General features: G+C 44.6%; 1 long non-coding RNA gene and 1 pseudogene across 1 annotated transcript; one reads left to right on the forward strand and one right to left on the reverse strand.

Annotated features, from left to right (window-relative positions):
• Positions 1-1303: 1303 nt before the first annotated feature.
• LOC135058297 (uncharacterized) lies at positions 1304-14361 on the reverse strand. Its single transcript, XR_010244729.1, has 4 exons — positions 14276-14361; positions 12079-12127; positions 6985-7139; positions 1304-1425 (listed from the first exon to the last, which is right to left on the reverse strand). It is a non-coding gene; the product is annotated as an uncharacterized LOC135058297 (long non-coding RNA).
• On the forward strand, positions 7989-8107 carry LOC134890689 (5S ribosomal RNA; annotated as a pseudogene).
• Positions 14362-19977: the final 5616 nt, after the last annotated feature.

The following is a 19977-nucleotide window of genomic DNA, read 5'->3' on the forward strand; positions in this document are numbered from 1 at the left end:
TTACAATGTGTTTGACTGTTAGAGAGTGTTGCAATGTGTTTGACTGTTAGAGGGTGTTACAATGCGTTTAACATGATAACACCCTCTATCAGTCAAAAACTTTGTAACACCCTCTAACACTCTAACATGATAGCACCCTCTAACATTCTGAGTGTTAGAGGGTATTACCATGTTAGAGTGTTAGAAGGTGTTACATTGTTTTTGACTGTTAGAGGGTGTTACAATGTATTTCACTGTTAGAGGGTGTTACAATGTGTTTCACTGTTAGAGGGTGTTACCATTTTAGAGTTTTAGTGGGTGTTACAATGTTAGAGAATGATACAATGTTAGACTGTTAGAGGGTGTTACAATGTATTTCACTGTTAGAGGGTGTTACAATGTGTTTGACTGTTAGAGGGTGTTACAATGCGTTTAACATGATAACACCCTCTAACAGGCAAAAACATTGTAACACCCTCAACAGGCAAAAACATTGTAACACCCTCTAACAGTCAAAAACATTGTAACACCCTCTAACACTCTAACATGATAGCACCCTCTAACATTCTGAGTGTTAGAGGGTGTTACCATGTTAGAGTGTTAGAAGGTGTTACAATGTTTTTGACTGTTAGAGGGTGTTACAATGTTTTTGACTGTTAGAGGTTGTTATCATGTTAAAGTGTTAGAAGGTGTTACAATGTTAATACTCTAACCTTGTAACACTTTAACAAACACAGCTGTAACCACTGAACACTTATCAGGTGCTTAAAAAGGGAGGGGTCACAGCAAACAAAAAAGGGGGGGGGCGCCTTTTCCCCCCTGGTATCAGGAATCCCTATATATGACACCTTATCAGGAATCACTATATGGGCTTTGAGAAAACATCCACAAAATTGTGGACTTTCATTATTATCTTTATTCTATTATTCTATTATCTGCTATTTATGCAGTACAGTATATGTCCTCGGTTCACATATCACATTATCACACAATTGTTTATATAGTAGTTGGTGCCATTACTCAGAGATCACATAATTGTGAGTCATAGCACCAACATTCCTCCATTTCACTACTTTTAATGATGGGATATCCTATATCCCCCAGGCAGCCCACACAACTTACACACAACCCACATGCAACTTACACACAACTCTCATACAACTCATAACAATGAAGGCAATCTCTGTGATATACTGTATGCTAACTGAAAGCTGAATGCAATAAGTACCGCTCCATCTGTAGAGGTACACTGTCATGCTACACAGACAAACAATGAATAATGTTTTACCTGCTACATAGTGTCAGTTTGTATCCACTTACTTGACACAGACCAACCAGCCAGGGATCAGTGCCTTTCTCAATAAATCCATGCACAATATATATCGTCTTTCTGCTGCAGTTATAATTTGATTCCCGCAATGAGGAGAGATTATATGCGCTAACAACCTGCGGAGAGAAAATAGTTCTCCAGGGTCATTGTCTCAGATGGTAAGTACATGCTCTTGGTGATGAGTGGAGGTCATGTATGGATGGGAATGGGAGAACAAGCTCAGGAGGCTTTTCCTATTGTTATTACACCCCATGCCGTCTCCTGGCACAGGGCTTGATTCAGCCCCGGATGCATTCTCTATTAGGCCAGGGTTGTTTTATTCTTGCGTATGCGTTGGTGCTACAGTTTGCATGAGCAGTGAGATGTTGTGGCTCTGGTCGCAGTGTGCACTGGCTTGCAGTATGATTGGCACTCTGGAGCCCTTTGGGGTTGGGGAGGTGGAACCTTTCAGAAAATGAAGATGTTATGGTCACATCTCTGAGCAATGCGAAGCCACTGGCTGTGTTGTTGGATGCAGAATCACTGGCCTCAGCAGAATAGGTGTGGCTGGGATTCTGAGCAACCTTAGGGTAGCCCAGATGCCCAATGTGTAGCCAGATGGCCCCGATGGTGATCTGATGCTGCATCTATGGACGCATACAGCAGTGCTGAGAAGCCACAGGTATGCGTGACACCTGCATCATGTACATGGAAGGATGTTGCCCAAGTGATAGAAGGATGAAGGTTGGATGATGGTAGGGTGATGAGAGAATGGTGGGCCGATGATGGAAGGATGATGTGACAATGATGGACAGATGACAGCAGGAACATGGGGATATTATAGGAGGTTGATGGGAGGGGGGATGATGGTAAGAGGATGATGGGGGGTGTTGATGAGATGATGTGGGAATGATAGAAGGACAAGAGGATGAAAGGTGGTTTATGGGAAGATCATGAGTGGAAGATGATGATGGGAGGATGAAGGGCAGAAGATGGGAGTCAGATGGGAAGATGATGGGAGGATGATAAAGGGAGATGATGGCAGGGCCTTTCCTAGGGGAGGACCAGCTGTACAGTCACATGGGGTGCCGGACCGCGGCCACTGAGTGCAGTATTCTATGCAGTCTGTCCGGCTGCATAGAATACCATGAAAATGTCGCTCCTAAAATGGCAATTTTGGGAGGGACATTTACAAGACGGAGCAGGAGGGAGGATGCAGACGCAACAGCATAGCTGTACCGGGAATGAGGCGGTGGCAGTGGAGGGAGCAGCAGCATGAAACAACCCCTAACAATGAGTAGGTAGTGTGGCAATTTGAAGGGGCATTACTATGTGAGGCATGCTGTATAATATTGTGGCTGCATCATTTGGTGCAAGGGGCATTTTTGTGTGAGGCATAACAAGGGGCAATACTGTGTGGGGCATAATTTGGTGCAAGGGAAATTACTGTGTGGGGCATAAAAAATGCAGTACTGTCTGGGGTACAATATGGTGTAAGGGGCACTATTGTGCTGGTGTAATGTAGTATTTTCCTGCAAGGCCACTGCAACAAGGCCACACCCACTGCAACAAGGCCACACTCTTTTGTCGGGGGGGGGGGGGGGGGGGGCATTTTTCTGTGTTCGCATAGGGATTCAAATTTCCAGCAGATTTGGAACGATACTGTATATCGGCAATATCGTTCAGTGTGTGCACCTCAGCAGTTGTTAGCATTGTCTTCTGGTTGGCCCTGCTGCAGAGTTAATAAGACAACACCGTTAGCGATGCTATGCTGCTAAATGTTAACTGCTAACTGCTCCATCCTCCCCCTGAACTGGATCATCACCCCCGATATTGGCCGGCTACACGTCGCTCTAGTGTGTACCCGGCTTAAGGATATAGGAAAATGATCGTCAGATAATAAAAGGATGATGGGCAGAAGATGGGAGGGGGATCATGGGAGGACAATAGGTAGATGGTTGGAGTATGATGAGCAGATTATAGTAGGATGATGAGCACCAGATGGGAAGATGATCATAGGAGGATGATGTGTAGAAGATGCAGGGCCAGTGCAAGGTTCCTTAACACCCTAGGCAAGAATTCAGCCTACGCCCCCCTCCCCCCCCCCCCCCCCCCCACCTTCATGCAACCCAGACACCAATATGCTCCTTAGGCATTGGAATATCTATAATGGGTGCTGGGTATAACGTGCACACAGGACCCTGTGTCCAAAGGACCCACACCGCACTTCCTGCACCTCTATAAATATACATACTCCTCCGGAGTCCTTCGGCACCCGTCATTGGTGACATAAATCATTGGTAAAATGGTGTGGAGGCCACTTACCCGGTGATTCATGAATGCATCATAGAAATGTCCCCGGGAATAAGGCGCAGGAGCCATTTTACCTGAGTTCTGCACATGCGCTGTAGACTTTGGCACAAATCCAGAGTATACGGTGCTTCAGCCACTGACAAAGAGGACGGGTCCACAAGAAGCATGCACAAGGGAACCCTCCTCTCTTTAGTCAGCCCCTGCCATCAGGTGAAAAGTGTGGAGGTGGCATCTTAAAAAGTTTAACGAATAGCACTTGTATTAAGGCTGAACAAAGATGCCTCCCTCAAAGACATCCTACATTTCATGGTAGGCATGGGCGCCCCCCAGATCACAGTGCTCTAGGCAGCTGCCCTAATGGTAGGGCTGGCCCTGAGAAGATGTTCATTTGATGGGAGGAGGATGAGCACATGATGCGGGAATGATGAGCAGATGATGGGGGTAAATGATGATGTGCTGATGTGAGGATAATAGGAGGTTCATGGGAAGATGATCATGGAAGGATGATGGGACAATGATGAGCAGATGATGGAAGGATGATGGGACAATGATGGGTGATGATTGGGGGATGATGGGAGGTTGATGGCAAGTTGATGGGAAAACAATCATGGAAGGATGATCAGACAATGATGTGCAGATTATAGTAGGATGATGAGAGGATTATGGGGGATCATGGGAGGAGGATTTTGGATGATGGTAGGATGATGAGTAGAAGATGGAAACATGATGGGCAGATTATGGGAGGATGAGGGGACAACGATAGGCAGGTTATTGGAGGATGATGGGGTGATTATGGGAGGATGGTTGCAGATGATGGGAGAATAATTGGAAGATGATGGGTGAATGATGTAATAATGATGGGCATATGATTAAAGGATTATGGGGTCACCAACAACACAGAGTACATCAGGAGATTAGTGATGTGTCAGTGAGGACAGGGCTGCATGTGACAGGGGCAGTGACATGATGTGAGGAGGGGAATGGGGGCAGCAGGAAGCCACAGACTGAGAGTTATATAGTGGGAGGAGCAGGGTCCCCAGCAGCACAGAGTATATCAGGAGATGAGTGATGTTCAGTGAGGACAGGGCTGCATGTGACAGGGGCAGTGACATGATGTGAGGAGAGGAATGGAGGCAGCAGGAAGCCACAGACTGAGAGTTATATAGTGGGAGGAGCAGGGTCCCCAGCAGCACAGAGTATATCAGGAGATGAGTGATGTGTCAGTGAGGACAGGGCTGCATGTGACAAGGGCAGTGACATGATGTGAGGAGGGGAATGGAGGCAGCAGGAAGCCACAGACTGAGAGTTATATAGTGGGAGGAGCAGGGTCCCCAGCAGCACAGAGTATATCAGGAGATGAGTGATGTGTCAGTGAGGACAGGGCGGCATGTGACAAGGGCAGTGACATGATGTGGGGAGGGGAATGGAGGCAGCAGGAAGCCACAGACTGAGAGTTATATAGTGGGAGGAGCAGGGTCCCCAGCAGCACAGAGTATACCAGGAGATGAGTGATGTGTCAGTGAGGACAGGGCTGCATGTGACAGGGGCAGTGACATGATGTGAGGAGGGGAATGGAGGCAGCAGGAAGCCACAGACTGAGAGTTATATAGTGGGAGGAGCAGGGTCCCCAGCAGCACAGAGTATACCAGGAGATGAGTGATGTGTCAGTGAGGACAGGGCTGCATGTGACAGGGACAGTGACATGATGTGAGGAGGGGAATGGAGGCAGCAGGAAGCCACAGGCTGAGAGTTATATAGTGGGAGGAGCAGAGTCACCAGCAGCACAGAGTATATCAGGAGATGAGTGATGTGTCAGTGAGGACAGGGCTGCATGTGACAGGGGCAGTGACATGATGTGAGGAGGGGAATGGAGGCAGCAGGAAGCCACAGACTGAGAGTTATATAGTGGGAGGAGCAGAGTCCCCAACAGCACAGAGTATATCAGGAGATGAGTGATGTGTCAGTGAGGACAGGGCTGCATGTGACAGGGGCAGTGACATGATGTGAGGAGGAGAATGGAGACAGCAGGAAGCCACAGACTGATAGTTATATAGTGGGAGGACCAGGGTCCCCAGCAGCACAGAGTATATCAGGAGATGAGTGACGTGTCAGTGAAGACAGGGCTGCATGTGACAGGGGCAGTGACATGATGTGAGGAGAGGAATGGAGGCAGCAGGAAGCCACAGACTGAGAGTTATATAGTGGGAGCAGGGTGCCCAGCAGCACAGAGTATATCAGGAGATGAGTGATGTGTCAGTGAGGACAGGGCTGCATGTGACAGGGGCAGTGACGTGAGGAGGGAAATGGAGACAGCAGGAAGCCACAGGCTGAGAGTTATATAGTGGGAGGAGCAGGGTCCCCAGCAGCACAAGTATATCAGGAGATGAGTGATGTGTCAGTGAGGACAGGGCTGCATGTGACAGGGGCAGTGACATGATGTGAGGAGAGGAATGGAGGCAGCAGGAAGCCACAGATTGAGAGTTATATAGTGGGAGGAGCAGGGTCCCCAGCAGCACAGAGTATATCAGCAGATGAGTGATATATCAGTGAGGACAGGGCTGCATGTGACAGGGGCAGTGACATGATGTGAGGAGGGGAATGGAGGCAGCAGGAAGCCACAGACTGAGAGTTATATAGTGGGAGGAGCAGGGTCCCCAGCAGCACAGAGTATATCAGCAGATGGGTGATATGTCAGTGAGGACAGGGCTGCATGTGACAGGGGCAGTGACATGATGTGAGGTGGGGAATGGAGGCAGCAGGAAGCCTCAGACTGACAGTTATATAGTGGGAGGAGCAGGGTCCCCAGCAGCACAGATATATCAGGAGATGACGAGTGATGTGTCAGTGAGGACAGGGCTGCATGTGACAGGGGCAGTGACAGGATGTGAGGAGGGGAATGGAGGCAGCAGGAAGTCACAGACTGAGAGTTATATATAGTGGGAGGAGCAGGGTCCCCAGCAGCACAGAGTATACTAGGAGATGAGTGATGTGTCAGTGAGGACAGGGCTGCATGTGTCAGGGGCAGTGACATGATGTGAGGAGGGGAATGGAGGCAGCAGGAAGCCACAGACTGAGAGTTATATAGTGGAAGGAGCAAGGTCTCCAGCAGCACAGAGTATATCAGGAGATGAGTGATGTGTCAGTGAGGACAGGGCTGCATGTGACAGGGGCAGTGACATGATGTGAGGAGGGGAATGGAGGCAGCAGGAAGCCACAGACTGATGATCATCATCATGGTCCTGATGGAGGAAGACTGGTGACAAAAGCAGCCGAAATTAAATGAAATTCATATACCCAAATTATTATTATTATTTTTTTCATATTAGGACTATTATATTGGGTCCAGTGCATAAATGATTTCAGCAATGAGCAGAAATTCCTACCTGATAGTGGTCGGTATTATTCACAGTGAACAGAAGGAATCGGGTGTTAATAGTTTTTGGAGAATCAGGAAACATAGATAATGGTCTCAGCAGTAAGTCTCCATATGGTCCGTCATTTGTGACACATCCAAGGTTTTCGTAGCATTTGGTTTCAGCTATAGAATTGAACAGATATATATTATTACATACAGTGTATACTGCACATACATTACATGGTGTTTATAACAAAGAAGATGCTTTCTCATTATTAATATAGTGACCTACCTTTATCTGATAATACTAAATGCCAGGGGCGGAGCACTGTGATGCCATGCCTCATAGCCTTGGCCTAGCAGAGACTCTCTGCATTACTAAAAAGTTATTTAACTCATATATAACAATTTTTTCTTTTCTTTGTTTGCCTACTTGATCCGCAACTTTCAATTAATTTTTTCCTGAATTGCCCCAAGACTTTCTTTTCTTTCCCCTACCAAATGCATATGTCTTTAGCATTTTTTCATGTGTAGCAGGACCTTGTACCACCTGGTTTTAAGCCTACTTCTTTGTAATTTATGCATGCTACTTATCAGCACTATATCAATGGCTATTTCGCTACCTAGGCACTTCTTAATTATTATTATTATGTAGCGCAACTCAGGCTCTTTTTCTCATTTAACAATATTTATGATATTGGTCTTCTGACTCAGCATATTAGCCTGTTACACATTGACTGTTTGTGATCACACCACTTTACCCTCAACCCTTCATATTTCAATAGGTGAGACTAACCTACCTCTCTCATCCACTGTCCGCTATAACATATAAGACAGTGGACAGCAGAAGGTGGGGTCCCCTCCCTATTCTCCACTTATTTTTTCTATATAATTCTGTACCCTCTCATCCAAATGCGAGACCACTCTCTGCAATGCCTACAGTAACAGAGAACCTGCGCTACTAACTGGACAGCAGAAGTACCCTTGTTGCTCATCCTCTATTACACTCTCTCATTTGTGTCTCAGTGTTGCAATTACTGCCATATTTCAGCGGAAACGCCCAATCTCACCCGATCTTGGAAGCTAAGCGTTGACAAGCCTGATTAGTACCCAGTTGGGTGACCACTTGGGAATATCAGGTGCAGTAAAAATTCAACCTATGATCACAAACAGCAGAAGTGTTAGAGCAACTTCCTTACTTTCAAAGTCTGTATCTATTTTTTGATTACCCTCCTGACAATCGTTGATTATTAATTATTCTCTTTTGGCAATTTTTGTTTCTTCATTAATGTCGTTTGGTATCAAATATTTACAAACGTCCTTTTACATTAGGATCTTTTTTGTAGCAAACAGAGTTTCCACCAAGGGGACTACCATCAGTTAATTGGTATTCCAATTATGAATTCTATTACAATTATACTTTTTTCTATGCCTTCCTTCTAGATCACATAGGTCAATAGATCTCTAACAACCTATTATTATTACCACAGTGATTTCACTTTAATGTCATTTATTTGTACTCCTTATCTTGATCGACTCAGGCATATAATTGTTTTTCGATAAATTTTTCACCATAGGTGCTCTTAATTTTTTATCAGGCTTATCCTGATTTTTGTTAATGATTTCTGCTAATTAATTTTGATTCATAACGAATCTATTATTTACTTTATTGTTATACTTTATACATTTCAACTAATATTTCTGTGTAGATTGTTACCATTATATGTATACTCTGTGTTTTTGAACATTTTATTGTATCAAACTATCTCCCCCCTTTTTTTTTAATGTGATACTAAATTAAAAGTCAAGTTTTAATAAATTCATAAATTTCAAAATGTGCCCCAACACAGAGTCTTTCTTTTTTCTCTTCCCTATCCAATTATTACTGACTCTGGGAGCACCACCAACCTACAATAATTATTAGATACCTTCTTTAAGGATCTCTAAGCGTAATATTGTTGGTCATTTGAACAGTTTTCTACAATTCTTGTATAAATTTATGTTCATCGCTATAATAATCTTCCTGTGCGGAACCAAACAAAACCTTCCTGTTAACCTAGCAGAGAATGGGTAAGGTGAGATGGCATTGCCAGGTGCATGGTCTGAGCCCATGGCAGCTCCTGTGGCGGGGTTAGTCCACACATAAAATCAGTGTCACCAGTGCAACATACTGGCATGATTGATTTCAAAATGAGCGAGCCCCGTTCCTATAGCTCACAATCTAATGGTGTTCCTGCATGTGAACCCAATCACCAGGTATACAAGATTGTCTTGTACAGAGGACCAGCCATATATACACCGAGAAGACATACTGTAGTGCCTAGCAGTGGCGGCTCCAATGGTGGGGCTTCAGCGCAGTCCAAATTCCACATAGGGGAGCCGCACCCACTGCCGGTGAGTCAGTTTGGGATGACAGTTGGTGGCAGTAGGTAACAAAGTAACATAATATCTAAGGTTGAAAAAAGAGAATTTGTCCATCGAGTTCAACCTATCTGTGGTCTCCAATGCAGGATTATTTTGGTCTAAATTTTGTCTGATGCTGATGTCAGCCGGTGTGTTTTATTCCTCTTTTCATAGTAACTATAGTGCGCAACTACGCACCATAACCCTGGATATCCTTATCCATTAGGAATTTATCTAACCCATTCTTAAAGGTGTTGACTGAGTCCGCCATTACAACTCCCTCAGGCAGGGAATTCCAAACACGTATTGTCCTTACTGTGAAAAAACGTTTACGCCGCATTGTGCAAAATCTACTCTCCTCTAACCTAAGCGAGTATACACGTGTCCTCTGTGCTGATCTTACCAAGAATAGGTCCAGCGCAAGCTCTGTATATTGTCCCCTTATATATTTGTAGATGTTGATCATGTCCCCTCTTAGTCTCCTCTTTTCCAGTGTAAACATGCCTAGCCTTGCAAGTCTTTCCTCGTATTCCAGTGTCTTCATGCCTTTAATTAGTTTGGTCGCCTGCCTCTGAACCTTTTCTAGCTCCAGAATATACTATTTGTAGTAATGTGCCCAAAATTGCACACAGTATTCAAGATGTGGCCTCACTAGTGATTTATATAATGGGAGTATAACACTCTCAACCCTTGCATCAATTCCCTGTTTTATGCATGCTAATATCTTATTAGCCTTCTTTGCTGCAATTCTACTTTGGGTACTGCTGCTTAGTTTGATATCTATGTGAACACCTAAGTCCTTTTCCAGTACAGAATCCCCTAATGTTACTCCATTTAGTATGTAGGTGTTATTTTTGTTCTTGTTACCACAGTGAATTACCTTACACTTGTCTGTATTGAAGCGCATTCTCCATTTGGCTGCCCATGCTTCTAGTTTAACTAAGTCATTCTGAAGAGACTCAGCATCCCCCTCTGTATTTATAACCTTACACAATTTGGTATCGTCTGCGAAAAATTGACACCATACTCTCTAGACCTTCTGTTAGGTCGTTAATGAAAATGTTAAACAATAGTGGTCCTAGTACAGACCCTTGCGGCACACCACTTAGCACTTCAGTCCAATTTGAAAATGATCCATTAACCACAATGTGCTGCTCCCTATTATCTAACCAATTTTTGACCCAAGTGCATATTGTGCTCCATAGCCCTATTTCTTGTAGCTTATAGATAAGTCGCATGTGTGGTACAGTGTTGAAAGCTTTGGCAAAGTCTAAAATGATTACATCCACCTCCTTACCCTGATCAAGGTTCACATTTACTGTTTCATAAAAGCCAAGTAAGTTGGTTTGACATATCTGTCCTTCACAAATCCATGTTGATTCCTTTTAATGACCTTATTGACTTCAAGGAACTTCTGAATACTATTCCATAGAATACCTTCCAATACTTTCCCCACTATGGATGTAAGACTAACTAGTCTATAATTACCCGGTTCAGCTTTACTTCCCTTTTTGAATACTTCCGCTATACGCCAGTCTTTGGGAACCATAAGTGATATAACTGAATCTTTAAAGATCAAAAATAGCGGTCTTGCTAGTTCAGAATGAAGCTCCATTAGAACCCTTGGGTGAATTCCATCGGGACCCGGTGACTTATTAATCTTTACATTTTTTAATAGGTCACAGAATACCTCCTCACTTAAATAAGCACTTATCAGTGGGACATCATCATTATTGAAGTTGTGTGTTAGTCCCTGAATTGGGTCCTCTCTTGTAAATTCCGTTGAAAAAAACTCACTTAGTTTGTCCGCTATGTCATTATCATTTTTGACCAAGACTCCCAACTTGTCTTTTAAAGGGCCTATACTCTACTTCTTTAATCTCTTGCTGTTGATGTATTTAAATAATTTTTGGGGATTCGCTTTGCTTTCCTTTGCTACTAGTTTTTCAGTTTCTACTTTAGCCACTCTTATTTCTTTTTTGCATATTTTGTTACAGTCCTTATAGTGCTAAAATGACTCCGCATTCCCCTCAGATTTGTATTTTTTGAATGCTCGCCTTTTCTTGTCCATAAGTTCCTTTATCTTTTTGTTAAGCCACATCGGTTTGGGATTTTTATTCCTTTTTTTACTGCTCGTGGGAATAAATTTGAGAGTATTTTTAACTAGCAGGGATTTTAATACATCCCATTTCTCCAGAGTATTTTTTCCTTGAAACAATATTTCCCATTCAACGTCCTTTAAAGCTTCCCTCATCATGTCACAGTTGGCTTTGCTAAAGTTTAGAGTCCTAGTTGAGCCAGTACAGGACTGCTTATGAAAACAGGTGTGGTTTCCCTATTTGAAATTTAGACTGCGCTGAAGCCCAACCATTGGAGCCGCCACTGCCTAGCAATGCTGCATGACCGGGGGAATCAGGGAGCACGGGCAGGAGGGTGGAGTGCTGATCACTAATATTCTGTGCAAAGAAGATGCAATTCCTGTGTGGTGACAGTCACAGCCTAGTACACAGTGGGCGGTGTTTAGCTGCAACACAAAGGCAGTACACTGCACCTCTCGGAGCCACCAGCCGTCGCGCGTTGTATGGCGCATTGATGCTGGGTCTATGAGGACACATCTGTAAGTTCTGGGTAACGTAGGAGCTTTATAAGCTTCCAAAAAGCTGTATTTATTATGTAATCTGGTCCATTTGTGCACATTATTGCCTCCTAGATTTCTTACCTTGTACAGCTGTGACCATGGATAAGAGCACGACATATACAGGGATCATCTGCAAGCAGAAACATTACACCGTTATACACCGGAGGTCTGGTAAGAGCAGAGCACTGTATGTGGTGACGTCTGGAACCTCACACTGCCCCTAGTGGTAGATCATTAGATTGCATGCTGTATGATGTTTATGCCACAGAATATTAAAAATAGCACATCTACGATCAAAAATTCTGACCAGCGGGGGGATGACCAGCACAGGGCTAGTCCTCTCTGCAGGTCAGGCCCGACCCCCCCACAGAGGTGCGGCAGCATTGCACAGCGGTGATGCTCTCGCACCTGAAGAGTAGTTCCCTGCCTATGCAGCCTAGCTGTGGATGCAGGCAGTTTCCCGCCATGTTTTGGGATGCAGCGGCTGCATGTGACATCACGCACCTGCCGCGGCCCGCCCCTGCAAAAGTCCGGACACCCCTGCATTGTTCAGACCTTGGCCCAGCCAATCGCGTTCAAATGCTGCTGTTACGCCCCCTCCCACCCCGCAACCGCCTCTGCCTGTCAATCAAGCAGAGGCGATTGCACAAGTGAGGTACTTTCGCATCTCACTGCGTGCACACGCCCAGTGCGACCGCTGTGCGTGTGCACAGCACAAAAGACTTCATGGTGCAAACGCTTCTGTTGCAGCGGTCGGCTCTGAATTAGGCCCAATATCTCAAGATACTATGGGGTATATTCAATTGAAGTCAAAAGCTGCCGTCTGTCTAAAAGACGACAGTTTTCGACTTTTTAATATAACCCCAAATTTTTCGACAAGTCTATTTTTGGCCCCCTTATCGACCATCTCAGTTTGACTTTAAAAAAAAGTCAAATGAGATGGGGACAGCAGCGCAAGAGACGGGAAGAGCCGAGGCGGGGACGGGGAGAGCAGCGCTGGAGGATAGCCGCCGCTCACAGCAGCGTCCATCCGGCTCTCGCTTGCTGGAGCCGGGTGGACGCTGCCGTGAGCGGCGGCTGTGAGAGAGGGGGAGATGGGGAACGGCGGCGGCTGTGACAGGGGGGACGGAGCGGCGGCTGTGACAGGGGGGACGGAGCGGCGGCTGTGAGAGAGGAGGGACGGGGGAGAGCCGCGGGCAGACAGGGGAAAGCAGCGCTACAGCAGCAGCTATGTAGCTGCTGCTATAGCGCTGCTCTCCCCTGTCTACCTGCGGCTCTCCCCTGTCTCCCCCCCCGCATCTCAATTCGACTTTTGTAAAAGTCGAAAGGAGATGTCCATTGAATAGGCCAGGTCGGATCCATTCCGACAAATGAATGTCGGAATGGATCCGACTTCAATTGAATATACCCCTATATCTCAGTCAGTAATAAATAAAAAAATAAAGTTGCGAAATAAAATAAAAAAAGAAAAGCAGATAAATGCAGGAACTTTATACACAGTAACAGTAAGGGACACATGTAATAGAGTGAGAGTGTCAGAAAGTGAGAGGTTTGGGAAGGTTTTGCAGTTTTGTATAAAGTGGCAATCATTTACACTGCAAAACCAGGTTGATCTCGCTGTGTAAATGATTGCCACTTTAAGAAAAACTGCAAAACCTTCCAAATTTCTCACTTTCTGACACTCTCACTCTATTACATTTGGCCCCAAGTGACAGATGGAATGAGGTTTGCAGGTCACGGCTGAATTCCCTTCAAGGGAGCGGCTAAGGGAATAATGGGAAAAGCAGGTTTTATTTTATTGATTTGTTTCTGTTTCTCTTTACGTAATTATCTCTTTAATAATAAAGTTATTTTCCAATACAATTTTTAAAGGAAAGAAAAAAATTATATATAAAATTTGCTGAAGTAAATAATAAAACACGATAATCGCAGTGACACCGGACAGAAGGCGATATGCAGGAGTATATACAGCACTGATTCCATATCCCCTGACGTCAGGCAGCAGACGTGGCACTGGGTGTATGCAGGAGAGCACATGTAAACTCTCTTCTAATAAGGATCCTCCTCAGATACAGGGAACATTAGAAACATTCCGTTTTTAAGGAAAGTGTTTGGAAATAATAGTATCATCAGTTGGGGGTAATGAATGGATAGAAGTATAAATGGTAATTTGGGAGGAAGCTCAGTAAGTGGACAGGACCCGGCTAATAAGACGACCCTGGAGTGGTTACATAGCCTGCAGCATAATTGTAATGTTTCTGTCTGCTCACCCGCTTACCTTTGTGTAGCGCTACAGTGTGCGACTTCCAAATACAACCCGGGACGATGTCACAGTCTGAGCAAGGAGAAATAAACCGATGTCACAATCTGAGCAAGGAGAAATAAACCGATGTAATCTTCATGTACAGAATGTTCAGATATTAACAGACGTTTAACCACAATGTACACACTTTATACAGCATTGTGGTGTTTGCTGGGAATGCCTGGAGCAATTTACACCAAAGTTGGTACACATATCACTTACAAACTGGAAAAAAATACTGCAGGGGTAAGAAACCCCAAGGGGTGGGGGTGGGAAGGGGGTGACATGTAAAAATCCATCGTTTTCGGGATCGCTAAGCTGACGTCATTTTGAAAATGTATATGTTCCTCAGACTGGCCGTTAACATACAGGCTATGTATATTCACGCTAATTCTGTTAGGGGTTGGGTAGTGAACGTAAACTTGGAGATGGGCGCAATGAAAATAGTCTTACTGTGTTAAGAAATCCACGTGGGCGAAGCCGCGGGCAAAAAGCTAATATATATATATATATATATTATTGGCAGGTCAGGTTAGCTGGATTTATTTAATGTTACTCAACATGTATATGTTAAATATTTTTGCACATATAAAACCTTAAGAATTGAGCCTCTATAACCAGTCTCTGACCACCGACAATTAATATATATGGGCACACCTGATAATAATGGTAATGTCCCTGTGACCGGTCACAATATCAATAGGATCCTTAATAAAGATTTGCAGACGTATCCAATCTTGTGGTATAGTTATCAAAAGTTCAGTGGATTAGCCGGGTATCCCACCTAGCGAAGGTCCAGAGGCTGTCTCCGATCCAACACAGATGTTCGGTGGTTTTCCCTATATTAATTTTCCACATCCATAGATTGAAAATGTCCAAAGTGACGATGACTGTCAAGGTGTCCTGAAGGTGGCTTTGAAGTGTCAGGGTCAAGGCTGGTCCCCTAACGCGTTTCGCTGGCGTTTTGGCAGCTTTATCAATTTGTTTTATCGTTTTGATAAAGCTGCCAAAACACCAGCGAAACGCGTTAGGGGGACCAGCCTTGACCCTGACAATTCAAAGTCACCTTCAGGACACCTTGACAGTCATCGTCACTTTGGACATTTTCAATCTATTGTCAAAGTCGAAAAATATTGCAGTCCATACATTACGTACAAACTACACACAGATGGCCTCCGTGCACGTACTTGCTCTGCCGTGCATGCGCATATTCGCAATTTGCGTTTGGTCGCTCCTGTGGACCTGCGTATTAGCGCGTGGTATGAGTATTTACGGTAGAGTTTGTGAACGCAATGAAAAGCCATCAAAACACATTACATATTTAATCCAAATAGTGCACATTTTACACATAGCCTCCCTGCACCACAGCAGCAAGTAACAGCAGTTTAAATGGTGTACACCCTCTCACATTAACTAGCAGGGATTTTAATACATCCCATTTCTCCTCTCACATTGTTGCCATAACACTCAGATTGCTAGATTCATTTAGATCTGTGTGAAATCGAATACATTTGTTGCTATATAGTTAAAACTAAAAATAAATGTTTAAGGAAGTAAGTGTAAGACACAAACGCAGTCTGGCCTAGTTGTAAAGGTTTATACAGAAAGAAACTGTGTGTTGTGTAAGTGAGCAATTATAGTTAATATTGCTCACATTTATAGAAGTTTTGGGATTTGTGCTATTGCGGACGTACGGTTTTGTACATGTGTCTCGGACAAAGTACAGGACTGCGCACGCAGCGTAAGAGACACGCACTATCGCGTGTTTATGCAAAGTGCGTAAGAATACGGGCGCTAAGTACAAATTACACAATAGTGTCATTTAGTTTAAAGGTGGGACAGTAGCCACGCTACAATAGCACAAAACTGCTCGGTTTCCAAAGATTAGTATAAAACTTCTTGTTCAAACCGTGTTGCCTCTGGGGGAAAAGCTGCTTATCTGAATGAATCATAATTTTCTGTACAGAAAAGACAAAGTGTACTTGAGTGAGCGAACGTAGGAGTGAGTGAAATTCGAACCCCGGAATTCGGGATACCGTCGTTTGGTACATCAAATGAGTGGAGGCTTGGTGGCGTGAGAAGGCTGACTCACGTTAGTATAAGGTTTAATATGCAAATCGTGAGGTGATTTGTAGAGGAGCGTGATAGTGCATTGTATTGCGAAGTATTGAAGTAAAAAGTTTTTTTTGGTATTACGCTCCGGACTGAGGGTCCCAGTTTGTACAACGACCCGTGGTCATACGGCAGATAAGTACCTACAAGTACCTATACGCTGTGCGATTGGACCGCGCGTTTGTGGATGCGATACATAGGGCAACGTGATATCCTTTTACAAGCTTTTGCGTAAAATTGTGGTATCATTAGCGCTATATAGAGCATACGCAAGTGTGATTTGTGTATAATAAAGTGCATAGGGAGTTTTCGCTGGTCTCACTCAGAAAAATCTCCAACGACCGATACTTTACTGGAAAGGGTAAGTTATTCCTAAAAACTTCCAGTAAATATAGGTCAGATAGGGCCCTAGGTTGGGTACATTGCCTTCGCTATCGACAGTGTATGGTAGTACTGGCCAACGTGGGCGTGAGTGGGTGAAAGCGCTCTGAGAACTTTCACTGTGTCTATTCGTATTGTGCATTGGGGATTGCGTAAAAGGAAAAAGTCCGTGATGGGATCCAATTGCACAAGCAGTGGATGTTTTGTAACCAAGGTTCAGGTTGAAGAGCCGCGGCCCAAGTGGTCAGCAAGGTTTGTTATGTGTGGAAAATATGGTTCACACTGAAGACTTTTTGTCTGAATGGTTACGTATGACTGAAAAAGATAGGGTACCATTCCCTAAAATGGGCAGCTTTGAACCAGAGGTATTACAGAACTTAAGGATATGTCTAATAAAATCCAGAAAACAAAGGATTAGACATACAGATTGTTTAAATTTATGGCAACAGGAGGGAGCTATACAAAGGGAATTAGCTTGCGCAGCAGGTTCCAAACCTAGCGGGAAAATAATTGCGACCGCACCACCACCACCACCGTATATTGTGGGGGAGAAAGTGGCTACAGACAATGGCACATTGGTACAAGATAGGAGAGTAACTGATAAATGTACTAACGCTAACCCTTGCCAGTTGTATCCTGTTTTAAATTTTCCCCAGGACTGCGAGCAGGAAGATGAGCCCAGCACGATATCGGCACTCTCTCTAGCAGCCACCATACAAGACACTCAGGTGGGCACGGCTCAACCAACAAAAGCAGTAGCAAAACCCCTTAGCGGAGGGAAAAGTGAGGTCGTGTCCACAGGTAAGTATGGTACCATACATTATACAGAGACAATAGCACCTCACATTATAGAATCAAATCAAAATGATGTAATTTAATTAAATCCTGTCAGGGTGATTGCAGTCCCCAATGGGAGGACTGACGCTCAGGGAGTAACTCCCATCAGGAACATTGCCATGAACTGTCCTTGGTCACGGGCAGAGTTAAGGTCAATTATGTCAGAATTTCCCGATCCCAGAAAAGATCTAGTCACATGCCAGAGGTTCATTAAAGAGTTAGGTAACGTCAACGAACCCACAAACAAAGATTGGCGAACAGTGCTACGGGTATGTTTACCCTCAAATATTGACCCCACGAAATTCATAACTGATTGTAAGTTAGACGCAGAAGTACCTCTCACTGATGAATATACTCAGGAGAATGTATGGCAAATCAATCTGCAATTAAGAGTATATTTCCCTACTGTTGTCAAATGGAATAAAATCTTTTCCATAAGACAAAAGGAAGGTGAAACGGCATCCGAATATTTCTATCGAGCACTGCAGGAAATGGCTAGATACACTGGGATCGAGGACATTAAGGACAGTGTACATCACAGGGAGGTAGCTGTTTCTGTATTAATGGACGGGTTGAAGGAGGCACTGAGAACAAGGGTACAGACCTCTCTACCGAACTGGAGAGGTATCTCGGTGGCTGCATTGAGAGAGTCCATGGTCGAGCATGATAGGAACATCATTAAGCACAGGGAGTTACAAGGGGAAAGGCTGATGACAGTAAGTATAGACGCACTTACAACAAAGCCACATCAGCCAAAACCCCAGACCCCTGATGGTAAGTCACGTGTAGTAACATGCTATAAATGTCAAAAGGTAGGACATTACTCGAGGGAATGTAGGAATAAAGGTACACAATGTATACCGACCCCCTAGACCAGGATATGAACCTCACGACAATGCACATACTTGGGATCAGGGACCGCGTAGGAGAAATTACGAGCCACACGCAGGGGAAACAAGGAGGTACCCACCAATGAGGGACTGGCAGGCCTCCGAAAACTCACAGCTACCCCTCTCACATATCATAGCTGCCAATGCGCTGTGGGAGGGTCTCCCCACACAATAGGGGTTGGGCCACACCTGTAGTCTGCAGCCAGTGAAGTTTTGATTGCTAGCCTTGGTAGTGAACCTGAGGTCACGGTTGATGTAGCTGGTGTACCATTACCATTTCTTGTAGACACAGGGGCGGCCAGGTCGGTGTTAAATTCGACAGTAGGTATAAAAACCACGGGTAAAACAATTTCAGCAATGGGAGTAACAGGAACAGTGCAACACTACCCTTTGAGTAGACCGGCAGAGGTTAGGATAGGGCCCTTGCAGACCAAACAGTCTTTTTTGTTGGCTGCATCGGCTCCGACTAATCTACTCGGCAGAGATTTATTGTGTAAAATGCGGTGTCATATACTGTACTCCTGAAGGTGTCTTCTTGGATATACCTGAGAACCACGTTCAAGAAGTGCAAGATATATTAGACACCCCTCAAAGGCTGATGTCGCATTCTGCTCTTATAGACAAGTGTCCATCAAAGGTAGAGGAAATTATCTCACAAATACCAGGTTCCCTTTGGACCAAAGATGGACAAGACACTGGATTAATGGCGAATGTAGCTCCAGTAGTAGTACAAGTAAAAGACGGTAGGATAGCTCCAAAAATCCCTCAGTATCCTCTGAAGCCAGAGGTAGAATTAGGAGTGTACCCCATCATAGAGCAGTTACTACAACAGGGCATCCTAGTCAGGACGTCCAGCACTGCCAATAGTCCCATCTTCCCTGTGAAAAAGAGTGGGGGGAGGGGTTACAGGCTAGTGCAGGATCTAAGGGGGATAAACAAGATAGTCGAGAGCCAATTCCCCGTAGTGCCCAATCAAGCTGTCATCCTTATGCAAATTCCCTCTACTGCAACAGTTTTCACTGTCATCGACCTCTGTTCTGCCTTCTTTTCTGTCCCTCTGCACCCTGACAGCCAATACCTCTTCGCTTTTACATACAGGGGAGTACAGTACACCTGGACTCGTCTCCCCCAAGGTTTCATTGACAGCCCGAGTATTTTTTCCCAGGCCTTGCATTACTGTTTACAATCCTTTCAACCTGAGAGTGGATCAGTGCTAATACAGTATGTCGATGACTTATTGTTGTGTTCTGACTCACTCGAATCGTCCTTGAAAGACACGAAACAGCTTCTGTTTCATCTTTCCCAAACGGGACACAAGGTTTCAAAGGATAAGTTACAGTTGTGCCAGACCAGGGTAAAATATTTGGGACATTGCTTGACCCAAGGACTTAGACACCCCACCACTGATAGAATACAGGCGATTCGCGACATGACTCTGCCACAAAGGCAGCAACAGAT

The sequence above is a fragment of the Pseudophryne corroboree genome, chromosome 3 (assembly GCF_028390025.1).
Source record: "Pseudophryne corroboree isolate aPseCor3 chromosome 3, aPseCor3.hap2, whole genome shotgun sequence".
Lineage (NCBI taxonomy): Eukaryota > Metazoa > Chordata > Amphibia > Anura > Myobatrachidae > Pseudophryne > Pseudophryne corroboree.